This window comes from Haemaphysalis longicornis, unplaced genomic scaffold (genome assembly GCF_048455015.1).
Source record: "Haemaphysalis longicornis isolate Haplotype H1 unplaced genomic scaffold, Haemaphysalis longicornis Haplotype H1 scaffold_13, whole genome shotgun sequence".
Lineage (NCBI taxonomy): Eukaryota > Metazoa > Arthropoda > Arachnida > Ixodida > Ixodidae > Haemaphysalis > Haemaphysalis longicornis.
The window spans coordinates 16,417,962-16,433,105 of record NW_027526233.1 but is presented as its reverse complement, the minus strand read 5'-3'; positions in this window follow the sequence as shown (position 1 = coordinate 16,433,105).

The following is a 15,144-nucleotide window of genomic DNA, read 5'->3' as shown; positions in this document are numbered from 1 at the left end:
CTTAATAGAAGAACCACTATAAAGCATGCCCCGAGCCATCTGAAATGTTATTGTGGAGTGGCAAAGATAAACGTCATCGATCATGTTTTACACAGGCACTACAATGTATCTCCTCTTAACTACTCAACGCAGCTCATCATGAGGAATTCCTGCTTTTGAACTTTTCTTCCATCAGTGGTGAGAGAAACATGGAGGGATCCACACCTCGTTTTCAACCGCAAGATTCGGTTACCCCTCATCATTCAGCGCCGGCATGTTCGCAAGAACAGTCTATGATGATAACGGTTACGATACCAGGGTCATAAAACGTTTCTTTGGCAAGCACAATTCTCTTTCTATGTGAAATACAAGTTCTACTTGCGTAATCTGTTTGCATTATTCATTCCCAGACATTCCATTGTAGATGTGCGATTGTTGCGGCACAGAGCGAGGAAAGCCAAAGCCCCCTTCTTAAACCGTCCAGATGCGGAGATATAACGTATATCGATGCATAAGGTTCAGGATACGTCATGAGTATCCTGTCGTCATGTAGGTACCTACATCCTTTAAATATCCGAAAATGAACCTGAAGTTTTCCTAAGCAAAAAATTGGCCGCGTATCTGCTGGTTTCGTTGCAAATGTCGTCAAAAGACGACAGTCATTGTAGACATTTGCCAAGGAAATGCAACGTTTTGCTTTCCCGCTCCCCCTGATGCTGTTTCTGTACGCTCGCGCACATCACAGGGTAAACACAGCACGGGTTTGCTCAAGGCGACTTGAATTTACCGCGTTCCACTGATACAGGCCGGTTTCCTCGATGGCAGCGCTGCAGTACGGCGGAGACGTGCGTGAATGGAGGCGGCCGACTAAAAGGTTTAAAGAACCACGTGGCCGTGCTCCACGGGCGCTTCAAGCAGAGCATGGAACCCTGCTAGTGGAACAACCTATTCAGCCCTGGCCAATCCCCCCTTCTGGGTGCGCGCCAAAATCGTCGAGGACATCATCATCTGAATCTTTCGTTGCTGTTTTCGCGTGATTTTTCATATGCCGCCTGGAAGTGGCGCGGGCAACAGCTCGCTTGCGGTTTTCTGCAGTAGATGAATAATATCATTTGCTATCGAAAAACCAAGCATCCATGAATTTTTTAATTAAGGAACACTGTGAATATTCCTTGTGTACTAATTTCCTGTCTTATATTTGCGTAATGTCTTGTTCTTGTTCGACAAAGTTGCAAGTGTGAACATCTAACCCGGGCTTAAACGTTTACCTTGGGCTGTGATTATATAAGACTATTGCGCAATATCTACTTTGCTTTGGCCGGGAGGCTCAATCGAGTCACAGACTGAACTGTGGAGAACTGTTGAGTGAACTGTGTGTGTAGTGAGTGGTGTACTGAGTGAAGTGATACATGGAGTGTGTATAGTTTAGGCGACCACTGTAGTATTTTGAGCAGCGGGTCTATGTATTGCTATTAATATATTTTCTTGAGGACAGATGCACAGACAGAGATACAAACACACCAAATTTTCTGGGTTTACGTAGCACAAGAAAGACTATCGTCTTTAAAATTACTTTGAGGAAATATTTAGGCATATCGAAATGATTTCAATTAAGATGCAACACTCTAAAAATAGTGCTGCTTTCATGATTGCTTGCATCCCCCTATTAAACCATAGAAATTTTTCTCAGGTAAATCAGGATGCTGCCTTTGCACCCCTATGCGATGTGCTTTTTTTGTATCGATTGAGCTGCAAACGTTTACACGGAAATCAGTTCCGCATCTATGTAAGCTGGCTGTTGCGGTGCCTTTCCATTTAAAATCGTATGAAAGCGTTCTTACCTACGCCGTAGAAAAACACGGAAAGCGGGGGAAAAAAGACGGCATTTTTCTCCCCCCCCGAAGCAGCAAAGTGAGTAGCTTCTGGTTATGGCGACCGCAGTGAGGTGTCTAAGTATTCTGTAAATTAGGTGCGAAGCCCCTTTGGACCTTGCAATATCCGTCCGTTGGCGTCCGTGCGCACATCAGTATAAACCTCATATATGTATGTCAAACGGCCTAAAAGGTTGAAAAACGCGGCAAAAACCAAAAACGATAACTTTCAACGCTAGTTTGCCAAAAAAAGTGTGTGTGAGACAGACAAAGAGACAAAGAGAGAAAGAGACGCACAGCAAAGTGTTAGTCGGAACATCTGTGAACAGAAGGTTCACAAAAGGTTGGAAAGAACAAAATATAGGGTTCACAAAAGGATAGGGATCTAGAGAATCACTAAATTTTACTAAGAGAGGGAAAGGTTGATCAGTTTCGCGTGGCTCCAAGAGAGCCGTGCTGCGCTTGGGCGAGGAGCATTGGATTGAGTTGGATTGTATTGAACTGAATTTAGATTAGATTGGATTGGTTTTGGATTGGACTGGATTGAATTGGAATGATTTGGATTGAATTGGCCTAAATTGAATTGTATCGGACTGGATTGGATTGGAATTGTATATACCGTATACGCACATTGTCACTCATTTACATGCGCGAGTGGGCAATGCCACGGGTGATTTACGGAAAGAACCATCCCAAGTGCTTTGCCCACTCATCATAATTCACTTCGTGGAGCTGCGGCAATCTCTTATTCAGTGACTTCTCAAGGAGCACCGAGGACATCTTTATTCTTTGTTTATTGTAGTCGTTTTAATCAGGCATTCCTTGAAATGGCGCATTCTGTGCGAATTTGTACGCCTAACTGGTGAGGATGAGTCTTAGTCAAAGGAATACAAAAGTGAACATAAAAAATATAAAAGAAAAGTAGCATAAGTTTTCAGCCAGCATAGAGCCATTTTAGCTTGGCAATACTTTAGCTCTAAGGACTAATGAGAACGGCTTGCTATCAATGCAAGAACCGTATAAGATTATATTGCGGCTCGCTCCTCCGAAAGCCCAGCGGCGCCGTCAGTCTCACTGAGGAGAGTTCCTTGCTGAGGTTGTATTGCTTAGTGAGCATGATGTCCCGCAGCCAAGTTGAAGAATGGGAATCCCTGATTTTGCGTGTGAAGACTGCTGCCACGGAAGGCGGTTACCGATTGCCGCCCTTCACCTCCCCGTAACCTTGATAAACGTTTTTAAGAGCAGCCACAAGGAAGTTAGTTTCAATGCATTTTATTTTTTTCTACCTGCATACTTGCCGCTATCTTCACTTACCTTCTGAATATTGTTCAGTAGTCTTTACGATCTGTGTTTATTTATTTTCACTATTTGAGAGCGTATTATTGATCGTGTTGCCTTGACCAAGCAGTTTGTTGAAGTAAGCGCCACCGCCCAACCAACAAACAAACAACACGCTTTTCGACAGTGTTACTCGGAACTGAAACAATCGAGCTATGATTGCGAGCACACTGCGTTGGCAACATTTGACACACATCACTGCTCTACAGCCCGAACGTTTTCCTACGAGACGCCGCCTCTAGGAACTAGCTGCGCCCGTCAACAAGAGGTATTGCACCGGAAGCTAAATGATGCTGGTTTTGAAGGGCCAACGGCTTATACCCAAGGAAAGTGGGGTAGGAGGGGTATAAATGGCGCGCCTGAACACCAAGGTACTATGTTATGGGCAAAGCAAGTCACGGAATTACAAGAAAACGTGCATTAAGCGTGTAGTATATCTCGTTCCCAGATAGGCACGGCTCAAACATTGCGATGGAAAACGGTAATGAAACTCGTTGGCTGGCGCCACATGACAAATAAATGATCGTACACGTATTAAATGTGCCTAATCTTCTGAAAGTATCGGAACAATTTCGCTGGGAGAAGATTTTACAGTTAAAAAAATAAGCCTTCCGGAAGTAATTGCAAATCCGGTAGCCGACTGCAGGCGTTCACTAAAAAAAATTACACCATCTTCCCGTCGGGAACCCTGATGAGGATGCGAAGCATCGTGGCGGTTCCGTGTGGTTCCATTGTGTTGCCATTATGTTGAGTGATCTGGTTTTTGCTAGCGCCAGAGGGAATTCCGCGTCCGGGTCCACACCGGTGGCAAAGGCACGCAAGTGCTGTTGTGTTACGGTGAGTAGGCAGTGGTTCTCGAAGCGCCGAAACTCGTCCATCATGTTCTTGTCGATGTTGTCTCTGTGGTAGAATCGGTAGTCTCCGTCAGCTTTGGTGAGGTAAAGGTTGTTGACATTGGTGCACCGGCTGAGAGCAATGTACACGCCGTCCTCTTTGCAGCTTTGTCTCATCGTTCTTCTTCTTCTTCAGCTACCCCTCAGCTACCCCCTCTAAAGTTTTCAGTTTGTTGTTTCCGTTGACGTTCAGCTTCGCGTGCCTTCGTTGTATCAGTAGCTTCTTGGCGTAGTTGAATGAGTCAAGGACATAAGGCACGTTCGTAGCACTTGCTCCTGTCCCGGATTTGTGGCGTAGTGGGAAGAGCACTGTATACCTCCCGTTGCGGCCAGAGAGTCGTGGGATCGAAACCGGGCGCCGCTAACTATTTCTTTTTTTTATAGTGTAGTATCGCGGAGCTGTTGGTGTAAGGAGGAGAGTTGCGCATGCGCAGTGAGCGTGTCGACGGCGCCGCCATCAACGACGCAGGACCAGGCGAGCCTAAGAAATGCTCCGCATTTAAAACAGATTCTACGCCGACACTACTTACGCCAACAGCGGAGGACTTTAAGCAGTTGCTTAAAAGAATTCAAACTAGAACGCTCTGAGCGCCAACAGCAACTGCTAGGCTAGTACCAGAACTGGAAGAGAATCTCGCTTGGTGAATGCCGCACCGGGTTAATTCCGCCGGGTGAATGCCGGAACTGTTAAATCTCCTCCTGGGTATGCATCCGTAGTCACCACTATCACCATCATCGTGTAGACCGTGTCAGTAAAGTGATGATCCCCGTAACGGGCAGCCATTTCCCAGGTCTGCTTTGCGTCGTTCTTCCGTTAACATTTTGGTGCCGTTAAGCCCGGGAGAATGTACACGTGCGGCGTAGGAGACCATGCGACGCCCCCTCCGGCTTGAGTTTCGTAGAACCCCGTGATTTGACTGCTGTTGACCGCCGTTGCCCCACCCTCAGCCGAAGGTCCCCATGGCTGGCCCTGACCGCCCACCTACGACTGACCGGAACCTCCAACGGGACGCCGATATGCACCGTCACGTCCAGGGTACCACGCTTGCGAGCACCTGTACTTCCCTGAGTACCAAGCTGGTGATGACCTGGACGCCCTGTGTTCGTTGAGGAAGGTTCTGCGCGCTGCTGTTACAAGGCGGCTAAAGGCAGCGACTCAGCTCCGGCAAGTTCCCTCACCGTCTGCGTTTGACTTGCAGTTGGCTATTAACGAGCTGGAAAAGAATGACACTGAACTTAACGAGCTGAACATGGCGATAGGTGAGCTTCTCGAAGGAGATGAGTTCGAACATGATTTTTACGACGTAATGAAATATCAGGAAAGGATATGCGGGGCCCTCAGTAGGTTGCGATCGACCTTGAAGGACCTGCGGGCACCCGGCATTAAATGTACAGGCAAGGGCACTTCACCCCGTCCTGACGACCCTTCCCACGTCGGCTTGCGCACGTCTACCTCGCGAGTAGTACTGCCGAAGTTGATCGCTACGACCTACAGCCACCTGAACATTCCCGATACTGACAACGTGCAGAAGCCAGGTACGTCGATGTTCACGTCTACCACGCTGTCTGCAATGCCGACTTCTGATAGCATGAGGCCAGGACGTTCGTTGGACTACAACTGCTCTATGGCGGAGATGCAAGCAGATCCAGTTCCGTCAAACGTGACGTGCGACGAGGAGAAGAGCTTCTGGCCCCAAGGAGAACGAGATAAGACATTGAAGACTAATCTTTCTGGAAACGTCTCGCATGTCTCCGTACAGGATCAAGCCGTCGTTGCAGGGCAGGATTCAGTATTCCCAAATGCCGAAGACGAGGCTAAGCGCAAAGACATGCAGGTGTGAGCCAGCAACGAGGTAGTGTCGAGCGCCCAGGCGAAAGGCAACCGTGATGAACACGAGTTTGCGCATTTCATAGTAAAGGAGGAGACAGCGGCAGTAATCCAAGCAGACGACGAAAGCCCCAAAGAAGTCAAGTACGTGAAAGAGAAGACATTTCCGCCATCATTTTTGCCACCGTTCGAGTGTGTCTCCGGTTCAGACACAAGGAGAAGCGAATACTTACCAGAAGTTATTGAAAGCCGACCAGCTCTAATAGACGAAGTAGGGCGGCAGGTTGAGCAACCCTTGCTCGGCCTTTCTGTTCCATGCAAGAAGACCGCGCAGCCTGATCTAGAATTACCAGAACAGAACAGTTCCCTGGCTACGAGCACGAAAACGAGCTTGTCAAAAGAAGAAACTACCGAAAGACCGATCCGAGGTAGTTCCAAGACTTTTCTAAGAACGCGGCTCGACTGGATTCGCACGACCAACCGCACCACCGAGACACTAACAGTTGCCCAACAACACCTCAACACCTTCCGGCGACTGGTCGCAAGACTGCATTACATCAGACCTTTCAGGAATCTGAGTGCAGAGCTTGGTGGACGTCTGTTTGGCCTTGTCGACGCCTCGCTCCACTGAAAGTTGCACGACGCGGCAAGCACCGCTGGAAGCAGAAAAGCGCGGTAGCACTCGAGGACGGCTACCCAATTGTATCGACTTTATACCAAGAAAACGAGAACTAGGAATGCGGACGAATTGTTCATCGTCACCACGAATTTCTCGCGGGCTGGAGTGAGAGCAGCAACAAGCCATTTCGAGCTAACGAAGAAGCAACCCACCTTTGCTGCTACGTCGCTCATTTCAGCTACACGTGCCTACTCACCGAAAACAGCAACCCTGGTTGCTTCTAACTACGAGCCCCGGCACCCGGAAATATTGTGATAAAATGTGTACAGAACTCGCTTCTTCAAGGCTGATCTGTGACTCAACGTAAAGTGGCCTGAAACTCGTCAGGAGCAGCGTATCAGTGTGTGCCGTTAAAGGAGCACACAGGAGCGGGATCGAGACGCGGTTGCAGCCTGTGGTGTGCTGGGACACTGAACGCTTGTGCTGGTACACTGAACGACGTTGCGCGTACCCCTTAATAGCAGACGTGAACGTCGCGCGCGCGGGAGTGTGTTAAATCTCCTCCTGGGTATGCATCCGTAGTCACCACTATCACCATCATCGTGTAGACCGTGTCAGTAAAGTGACGATCCCCGTAACGGGCAGCCATTGCCCAGGTCTGCCTTGCGTCGTTCTTCCGTTAACAGGAACAGGGCGAATGCCGCATCGCGACGTGTTAAATTCATTCGTGCACTAAATAGATCTTTTCTTAAGGCGCACTATGTCTGTCCAACACAGCGCCTTTTAAGTGAAGAAATTTCGCATCTCATGGAATGCGCTCTGTCGCCATCAAAATAGGCGAAGTGGTTACGGTTCATGGGAACGAGCTTTGCGTGTGGGATGGGATGATCGAACGAAGTTCTTGAGAGCTAGCATAAACGTGCACCAGCACCTGACGCAGACTGCTGCATTCCCCATAAAAAATGGCGCTTTACTTACCGATACTGCATGGCTGCGATCGCATGGTTATTTGAGGTGTGAGGCTACGTGGCAGGTTCTTCGTGGTTTTTGTTTCTGAGCTATCGCGAGTGATTTTTAATGCCCCTTTGCATTCATGAAGAATACAAATATATTTAAAGGCAGAGGATTGCGAAAATCATTTGGTGTGAACCAGTACACCGCACTGTAGTGAATACTTTAGTTCAAGTCACAGCGGCGTCAGGTCACAGTTGAAATCACAGCGGCATTTGCATAATTTTTCGCGCTTCCATTTTTGAACCACGAAACTAGTATTGATTGAAGCTGTTGGTTTTTGTTTGCTACACGTTTTCAAAAAAGTCTTATAAAATTTATTTGTTCATGTTGCAAAATTTGATGCCTTACTTACCAAGACGTGTGTTATTTTCATTTACGCGAACGCGCGGCATTGTTGCTTATGTAGGGCGAACGTGTTCGGTAAAGGAATATATGAAGCCGTAATTACTTTTTATACTGCTCGAGCGCACGCGAACCCACATTCCCGCGTGTTCTGCTACTGGTTTGTTACCGCTTGCCTCCTTGATGCATTTCGCGCACTTTTTGGTATTCTTCTTCAGTAATATCTACCCACCACCGTGGTTCAGTGACTCAGGCAATGTGCTGCTGAGCCCAAGGTCGTGGGTTCGCTTCGTGGCCGTGGTGGTCGCTTTTCTGATGGAAGCGAAAAGAAAAACCGGCATTTCTGTATTCAAGATGTAGGCGCAAGTTTAAGATCACAAGGTGGTCAAAGTTAATCCGGATTCCTCCACTGAGACACACCTCATAACCTGCGTATTTTCGGTGGGTTAAACACCATAGTTAGTGAATACGTAATAGGTTGTATAGTGCTATGCCTCTTACCATCCGACATTATTGACACAGAATCGAACAACGAAGAGGCGAAACATGAATAGGCCAGCAAAAACGTAATTTAAAAAAATCAGCCCCCTTCGACTGTGTGAACATGGGGAACCAGGGAAGCTGGACGCAGTAGAAGGAGGGCACGAAGGAAAACACGTTTTGATTGTCATGTTAGATTCAGCATACGTCCTAGCTCATGCGAAAAATAAAATTTCGGCGGACTAGACATATACACCGAGGGAAAACGTGGTGGGGCCCTTTCTCTCCCACATGGCAGGCATCGCACTGTTGGTGCGCCCTAACCCAAACCGCTCTTCCACGTATAACAGCGGCCAGGTCCCATAGGCGCGTGATTCTTCTACGTTGATATCTCCCTATACAAAAACTGGTATGTCAACAGCGAGTGCATGGAACCTGTCTTCGGGTACACACCTGCGGCCCCTTTCTGAATGAGCATAAAAGTTCAACCGTTGATTTGTACGCCGGCCACAAACCGCTCCGGGATCCCTTCATGCTGGACGGTAACAACACTAGCCTAAATAAGTAAACACAAAAGAAGCTATGGCGTTTTTTAGTTGAGAAGCAGCTTATGGTCGAGCCTGCTCCACTCCGCCGTTGTTTGGGCGCCATTGTGCGGCGTCCACAACCCCACTGAGTATGCCTGGCCAGGCACCGCTGATGATGATTGTAGTAGGATGCCCCTAGGGATTGGCCAACAAAAGAATCTTGCACGAGATAGCTTCGCGTTCAACCACCGTCTTCATCTTTCCGTAGGGGAACCATGAGCACCACACGACTACTGCGCATGCCTGGCCAGGCACCGCTGATGATGATTGTGGCAGGATGCCCCTAGGGATTGGCCAACCAAAGAATTCATCACAAGATAGCTTCGCGTTCAACCACCATCGTCATCTTGCCGTAGGGGAACCATGAGTAGCAAGCGAGGCATTCCTCCTCTCCTCACCGACTCTCCTCTCCTCTCCGGCATTCCTCCTTTCCTCTCCGAAGCTCCTGTCCTCTCCGGTATTGCGCAACGAATGGCAACACCTGCGGCTCCGCGCAGGATAATGCGAAGCAGCTTAGGGTTAGAGACGCGACCGTAGCCGCTGCATACTACGCTGGGGGCGCCACTGTAGCTCCGCTGTATAAATCACGCGCGCGCTCGCGCTCCGCTCCCCTCATTCTCATCCCGCGACGCCGCGATCGAACTGAAAATTAATGGGAACTAGAGCCGATCCCATGTCTGCTTCGCATACTACTCAGGGTTCCCCTACGGGAAGATGGTGAAATTCTTCCGCAATGGTGGGGTATTTATCAAATTTACATATTGTAGTTACTGTTCGTTCGGGATGAAATGTCAGCTACTGAAACAGGTAGACCTTCAAGCAAAAACGGCGGTGATAGCTCTACTTCCTGCTGCAAACAATACACGTCCGTTTTATGTCAACTTAAAATCGTGCGTACTCATAACTCTACGAGCGCTGTTATCAGTCGGTTTTACACTTTGTGAAAGATGCATGGGTGGTGGAGAGTAGTACACAATTTCTGGAAGAGGCGTCGATGGTTGCGAGTAAAGGGGCGTCAGCGGTGACAACAACTCGCGGGATTACAGATACACAGCTCAATCAAAAAAAATCTGGAAAAGAAGTTACTCGGCAGTCTTATTACCTACGTGGCTGGAAATCGTCCGTTGAGCCTTTTGTCTAAGAATAACCGTAATAGGCTATTGCTGCTACAAGTGTTGGCCACCATCTTGGCGATGACGAAACACATTCTGAACTGCTTTTGCAATGTTTAATGTATGGGGTTCAGCATATACGAAAGGAAATCGCTGAGATTATAACCATAATGACCATGGTGGCATTTTAATGATGCAAGGCCAGCTGAAACAAAAACTGCCAAACAGAAGACGTTAACGGCCCTCTAAAGCTATCTTAAGCTTAACGTGAGGTGACATGAAGGCGTTTAGCTTTATTTCGAGGTCCATTTTTCGTGCCGTAACGATTGTTAGAAAGCAAAGAAGAGCCTAGTCAAGAAAAGCCATTTGATGCAGTTTCGCGCAGCAGGATCCCACACCCCGTATAACAGACATGCCGCAGAAACGAGAAGCACGGGCATGCTAAACGACTGCCTGCTCGGTCCAGCAGGGTATATGTGAGTGCTGCATAATGCAGACACAGCGCCGCAATTCCCATTGTGGAGAATAAAAATTATGAGAAAATACCCCTGTCGACACCATCAGCCATCAGCGCTCCTCATTCCACCACGAGGGAAAACGCGGCTATAGGTTTTTAGCAAAGTACCTTGGTTTTACCATCTATAGGTTTTACCATCTCCTAATGGCAGGACATTTAATTAAAAGTTTCCCACTAACAGCGGCCATTTAAAATATCGCCGAAGGCAATGTCTCCCAACAGGCACCCATATTCTATAACACCACCCATTCGACTCCGTTATAAAATTGTCTTAATCACAGTGCGCACTGTCCACGCTGGCAGTGAGACTGCCCATTACACAGTCCCACGGGTAACCATCCCAGTCCAGGTCATACTGGAACCGTATGACGAGACGATCTTGCTACAGAATACGTCTCTTTTTCGTCATGATCATTATCATAAGCTTGGTTGTGTCCACTGTAGGGCTATAGTCTATTCCAAAGATATCCAGCCACAGCTATCGAGTGAACGAAAGACGATAGTGTGATTGAACTTTAACTGGGAGGGTTTTTAGCAAATGTACTCAGCCAGGGTTGCCAAATCCTGGTCTGGTGAGGAAATGCTTTCTTGTGTCCAAGGGAGCCTAACCTAGCATAGCATGGATGAACCACTATACTATGGCCTCCCGTGTCATCCGGCGGGTGGAAGACGCACACGTATCTCACACACCGACAAATCACTTTGTGCCGCCTTCCTTGCTGAGAGTGATGCCCGGGCCATCGCGCATCCTACGAATGCGCAAGACCAAATGTAGCATCCGGTTGAGACAAACACATTTTTTAATCCCGCAATACTTAAGCTAATACACTCTTAATTGAACCTGAAAATAAGTTTCGTGCATGCAGCGCCCTCGGATCATTCTTGACCTGTTGTGAAGTTCAGCATACAATTGCATTCTTTTATGTTGTTTTATACAAAATGACCATTCGCAGGACGCGTTAGGGAATTTGGGCCTAAATGTACAAACCTTCTTGGTTACATCTTGTGGACTGCTTTTTGGCAATAAAAACGGATATTTTATGAGCGTGAAATTTTAGGCGGCGAAAACAACGTTTTAAGCCCATAACGTCGCAAATATATTCACGATACAATTTTACATAAATTGAAACAATTTAAAACGAATACGTGGGCGGGCTGTGTTTACGACAGAAATATTCGAAATGTTAATATTTATGGTGGCAGGAAGTTGCTAACACCAAACATAGCCGCTCAATGTTCCCATAAAACTGATGACTTAATGGCCGTCCATTACAATATAGCAACAAGCGCACTGCTCACTTCTTCGCAGCAACCAAAGCCTCTACGCAGCACTCAAGCGAGCCAACCGGAAAAAACGTCATCCCGGGTTAAGGCGGGAACCAGCGCGAGTAATCGCGCGCCACCCATTAAAAACTGAAAGTGTAACTCCAGTTTTTGGCCCTTAGTCGCACTAGGCCAATAGTGTTATTCGATCGGAAAAATATACTTTAAATAAGCTCACCGACACAAAAATATATCTCACAGACAGAAAAAAACATACGCAGATATTACATCGAAGCAACCGTCCATCACCAAAGCCGCGGAGAAAAAGGACTCGCGGAAAAAGACAAGCAGTCTGCTTACCGTCATTGCGTTAGTACACACAAACGACCCATGGCTTCAAAACGAGTAACAATCTCGCACGCTATTTTGTAAACTCTTCACTCTACTTTCAACTGGCCTTGTTTGGTGACGCGGTGCTGCGCCCTCTTCCTAACCACTTCTTGTGCCTTGTTGCGTGTTCATCCCGCGTGTTTATGCAGGTCAGGCCCACGGCATACGCTTGGCCTTTGACACTTTTATCGCGCGTCCAGAGCTTGGCTTCCGAGGAGGTTTATGTGTGACGCTACTTCCGGGGACCACTAACTTGGCTACTAATAAATCTCCGCTGATGTACCGAAAGGGGACAGATAGCCCGGAAGCCAATAGGAGCCCATAGCATTTCCAAACATTTGCAATCGGCCACTGCATTTGGGGTTGTTTAAATCAGATATTTAATACTGTAAGTTTTACATTTGCCTTTTTAAATGCGAATGCATTTATTAGCCGGGGGTTGTCTTGCTCCGTTGGCCGGCGTGCGCCTGCATTCCTCCAGCGCGAGCGCACGTGAGCGCGCGCCTTGTAGTTCTACCTTCGTCGTCGTCGTCGTCGTAAATGCGAATGCATTTCTTAGTGGGGGGTTGTCGTGCTCCGTCGGCGTGTGCCCGCAGGTGTTATCTCTCCGCGCTCCTCCTCGCCCCTAGCAACAGCTGTGGCGCGCCTAGCAACCGGAACAGGTGGTAGCTCGGGCGGGAGTAGCGGAGGGCAAGGGAAGAGGAGGAGCGCGCTCGGGCGTGTGAGGGCGCTCGCATCGCGGAGCTCGGGCGGAGTAGCGGAGAGTGAGTGGAGAGGAGGAGCGCGCTCGGGCGTGTGAGGGCGCACGCATCGCGGAGCTCGGCGGGAGAGAGAGCTCGCGCGCGGGGTGGGCGTGTTGCGTGGGTCTCTCTCTCCTCTCCGCGTACCCTCTCTCCGCTCGCTGCGGTCGGAAAATGTATATAAATGCAGTGGAGCGCACGCCTCTCTCCGTTACTGCTTGCCGCAGCGCACTCATCGGTGCACCCAATGCATTCGCATTTCCGCGCGATCCCCTTAGGGGAGGTGGGAGGAAGTTTTTTTTATCAATATTCTTTAGTTGCAGAAATATGCATTACTGGGTAACTTTGCCAATTCCGTATCTTGTGCAGATAGTGGACCATGCAATCTTAGCGGTTTCCATAATGTTCTTGTTTAGTCTTTTAGATGAGACACGGGTGGAGTTCAATTTTCACCGCTACCATTTCAAAGAGACATACAAGTATAGATGCTTTCGTTTTCATTCACAATTTTTGGTATTTAAGCGAACCTTTCATTGTGGCGTTTAAGGATTTTTTGTTCATCAATGATAAATCCTTGGTCCATGTATAATTAGGTGTTATATATTGTGTTGCGCAGGCTTTGTAAACTGAACGACGTGGTCGCTGTACTCTTGTGGTTCATAAGGCTTGTGATTTTCAACGTGACACCACACGCACACAAAATCAAAGCGTATTTTCTTCCGGTCGCAAACAGAGCATATTGATTAATGGTATGAGCGCGCCACACCCCGCGATAGCGTGGAGAGAGTAGTGAGACTAATTAACTGAAGGGATAAAGTGGCAGGAATGGGCGACAGGAACAGATTGTGGTAATGTCCATCTTTCTTCTGCGTTTGCAATCACCTCTTGCGCCAAAGCCAACGTTATCACGAATCCTGCTCACAAACACGTTTAACTAAGTGTCCCGGCTACCCATGACACACGAGCGTTTTGAAGCCGTTTGAAACAAAGGTCGTATGACGTAAATGCCACCTTTGAACTGCTACATGACGTTTTTCAAAGGCATTTGGTTGAAAGGCCATTCGACTTAAATAGGCACCTCCAACGACCACTGAGGTACTGAGAGCCAACGGGAACGATGACAGGCGAGAAGATCGCCAATCAAGTAAGTTTCCCCACAAGAAGGAACGGCCAACTAAAAAAGCAGGCGACGAAAAGGAAACATCAGACGACACAAGGCAAACGAAAACCAATGTCATTCACTCGCGTACGGCGCGAGCGCTCGAGGTGACAACACCAGTGCTCGTAGTTCATCTACCAATAACCCGCTGCCAGCGGCAGCTGCCCGGTAGCAAGGTCTATGCAATAGAGAAGTGAGGCTAAAATCGTGGAAGAGTGGAATGTGAGTGGGACGCACAGCTGTCGGCAGTTGAAACTCGTGGTATGCCTCAGTGGCCGTCCACAAAACAGACCACTAGGCATTTTCCGCTGCCCGTCGGATGGTATGGGAATATGACAGCGGTGCGGCCAAGACTTCGGCGTGCGTGAAACGAGCTGGACCTGGGAACACGCCGCACCGCTGTAGGCCTTGACGGGTAACCCGGGGCCAAATTTTGCTGGGGGCCGGACAATTTCCGGTGAGCTCGATTTCGCGTGTGGTCTGACGTGCTTGTCTGCCCGGATCGTTGTTCGTTACGTTCATGGAAGCGGCGCCGATCAGCCGAGACCGGAATAGAAATCGGGCTCCCCGGAAGTTTTTCTGCAACCAGAAGGGTTTGCCTCCTGGCCCCGACACACCGAAAGCCACGAATGTGCTCTCCAGACCAGAGTTGCCTGATAGCAAAACCCCGCGTGAGAATTAATGGGAAATATCTCAGCCACCTACTGTTTTCTGGTGACATTGTCCTGTTCAGTCAGACCAGGACTGATTTACAGCACATGCTTTGCCAATTGCGCTCAGAAAGTATGATTCCATGCTAACAAATAAATACCCAAAAGTCCAAGGTAATGTAGCATCGCCGCACCAAGGGACATCACTTCCACGTAGGCAATGGGGTCTTTGAAACAGTCATCAAATACGTATATTGCGGGCGAGTCATAGCTGCAGATCGGAACCATGAACGGGTAATTACCCGCAGAATAAGCATGGGGTGGGCTGCGTTTCGTAAGAACCCCGACATCCTCACTGGTAA